Genomic DNA, 3540 nt, shown 5'->3' with positions numbered 1-3540 from the left:
ATCATTTCATTTTGTTTGAGCATTGCGATAAGCCAAACGAAATTCGCTGAAATGTACAGTACGGTAACAAATTAATGAAGTTATGGTTGAATCAACTATTTTGTTTTCGTTGGCTAAAGATGACATAAGCGTTAATTTGTGATAAGGATGCAAACGGCTATAGATTGCTGACAGATGATGAAATCATTGAAATGGCAAAAGAGGCGGACGAAACAGATTCAGATGCTGACACAGACTCAGAATTTGATGGTGGCAATGTCGATGATGTTATTGCAACTACTGACAAAGATTTGCGTAAAGAAGCTAGAGAAGCTGCATCGTACATGCAACAATTCATCGAGTGGTATTCATGACAAGAATAAGCCAATAAAGTAGATTGCATAATCTTACGCGGATTAAGAAAAATGTGAAAATGTAAAACAAACAAAGATTACAGAATATTTTAAACCAAATTGATTCGATTGTACGAACAAAAATTCCTCTTATCTTGTAAAACAAAACATATCATCATCATCAATGGTGCTACAGCCCTATAAAACAGCCTCGACCTTCCCAAGTCTATTACGCAAGTCAGTCCTATCCATTGCCAACCGTTGCAACAAAACATATATGTAAATAAAATTTGAGAGTTGTACTATCAATTTTTTTTAATGTTCTGTTAACCGTCTTTTCGATTATCGTCTGACAACTTTCGGTAGTTTTCTGAAGACTAAAATACGATGCATCTATTTTTGACCACTAACTCTTATGCAACACGCAAATATGCATGAATGAAATGAGTCCCGCTTTTTCCAACAATAAACAATTTCGTAATTTGATTGTGAATTAGTGCACTTAAGGTAAACCTAATGAGCGTTTCACTTTAAGAATAGAACATTGCGGAAATAGCGCCATGTATTTGTTATGGACGATAGAAACGCGCCGATGCCACGCCGTACTGATTACAATGAATCGTATATCGGCAGTCGAGTAGCCACCCGTGCCCGAGAGGTTTGGCAACACTGATCTCCCTAAGCTTGACGTTCTATTATTAACGTGAAACAAAGATTAGCACTCGAATCCAATAATCTCAGAAGGCTGCAGCTCGAGAATAGTAGTTATTCAGAACTAGGTCTCATGGACTTTTTTAATCTACACTTCGAGAAGTATTATTGACCAAATTTAACCGAGACTACTTCTCAATAATAGTGTTGCGTGGTCCTTTGATTAATACTGACAACTAATCTATTACATTACTTTTTATGGTCCATTGAAATGTTACATTTAGGGTTGCATTTCTTAGAGAAGTCAATTTTATTTTTTAAATGTATAGGGGGGTTTAGTAGAAGCTTAAGTTCAAGTTTTTGGGGTCGCCACCCTTGTCCCCCGGCCGCCATCTTGGAAAAAGGGGCGCAAAATGGTTTCGAGCTGTATTTCGTAAACTAGCAACCCTATAGAAAATTTAATTACAAATAAAATGTAGCTAATTAAATTTTCTACAATTTTATTTCCATTATTTTTATACAAAAGGACCAACAAAAAAGTTATAAACAAAAATAAGAAAAAAATTTTGTAACAAGTTTCTTTTGGGGATTATAACTTTTTTTCATTCATTTTACAATAAAATAATATAATAGCAATTTTGTAGAGAATTTTTCAACGAACAATTTCCGCTATAAAGTTGTTTAATTTTATTTATTTATCTAGGTTTTACAGCGCTCCAAACTTGACTAGAATGCTCATAGGAATACAATAAAAACAAAACGTTAGACTTACTTTTTTATCTATATATTTTTTTTATTATGATTTTCAGATTCCTGTGCTATTATTAAGCTATTTTTGACCCTTTTGCGTTTTTTTTGTGTGGTATCCCCAATAAGCCTAATCCACAGACAATTTCTAGAAAAAACTAATATTATTTATTAGTAAATGTTGAACAAGGTCTATCATACTTATTATTTTTTTATTTTTTCTATGGTCCAGGCTGCGAGTCAAGATCTGAATCAGAATCCGAGGTGAATTTTTGTGGTATAATGGGAGTTAGCGTTGGCGTCCTTGTCGGTAATTCATCATGAAATTTATTTTCTTCAATAATAATTAATGTTGATATGTCCACGGTGTTGCTTCAGCTTTCACCACCACAATAGAGGCACACTGCTAAACATTTGAGGTCAGCTTTTCGGCAACCACACGCACTTCCAGTTTCCATTGCATCTGCAAAAGATGAATTTAATAAGCTCCAATGCTACTGGAGGCTTGGAAGTTTGGATTGGTATCCAAAATTTTTCATGCTTTTTCCAGCCCCAATCTTCTGGATCACAATGTTTACCGAGCCGTGACTGAATCTGGTGATACACTCGGAGTTTGTGGAAACGGGCTTCATCTTGTGTTGGAGAAAGTGAGGAGAGATTAAATGCATTTTTTGTCACTGTTTTAGCGAATCTTTTGTATCTCAGGGTTTCCAGAGAATCGTCTTTATTTCCACCATATTAACCTCTTTGCACCCCTTTTATAAGATGGCGGCCGGGGGACAAAAAAATAAAATTGACTCCTCTAACAAATGCAAGCTATGGCCTAAAAAATGTAACATTTCAGTGGACGAACGATGTTTCATATTATAATTATGTACTTATGTAAAGATCTGCGACGATTTTGACTAGGGATGGGAAAAAGTACCGGTTATGACCTACAACCGGTTTTTTTCCTCTGCAATAATCGGTTTTTCTGGTTGTTTTTTTGTCCTGGTTATAACCGGTTTTTTCTTTTTAAGGTAATAACAGGCGAAAACCAGATAAGTGGAAAAAATACTAAATTCAGAAAAAAAAAGAGAAAATTTATCGCCTCCCGCGCGTTAATGAGAAATTTTAAGCTGACTCAAACCGATTTCACAACACTGATGACTGATTTCATAACTGATATGGACTGATTCCAATGGAGTATCGCAAAGTAAAGCACAATGTAAATGTAACATATTGGGTGTTGGCTATAAGTAAAAAACCGGTTTTGGGAATAACCGGTTTTTGGAATAACCGGTTTTTTGAGCGGTTATAACCACCAGGTTAAATTGTAGGTAAAAAAACCGGTATAACCGAAAACCGGCGTTTTATCAACAACCGCCATTCCCAATTTTGACTGAAGATGTTAATGTACCTGCCTCTATTATATTAAATATTATTGTTAGTATTAATCGATATTTCATGTAAATAAAAAGTTGTTTTATAAAAATATTTTAATCTATTACATGACTTTTTACGAAGTTTCATATATGTAATTATGTAAAGATCTGCGACGATTATGACTGAAAGAGTTAATGTACACTTATATTATATGAAATTATTAAAATTTTGATGTATTTTAGGTGAAATTATAGTAAGTACATATCCATAAACTTATAATAATCCATTCGTACTGCCTATGCGTAGAAAGCTAGGATCTGCAATCGGATTGTGCTTGTAGTCGGTTCGGTTATAATCCTTGGGTGTGCGGACACGCAAGTTAAGTACACACACCTACAAATTGATATTCTGTATATTATAGTATTTTATGATTTTGGTGCTAAAG

This window comes from Diabrotica virgifera, chromosome 4 (assembly GCF_917563875.1).
Source record: "Diabrotica virgifera virgifera chromosome 4, PGI_DIABVI_V3a".
In the NCBI taxonomy this organism is placed as follows: domain Eukaryota; kingdom Metazoa; phylum Arthropoda; class Insecta; order Coleoptera; family Chrysomelidae; genus Diabrotica; species Diabrotica virgifera.
Note: the sequence above shows the minus strand (reverse complement) of the source record.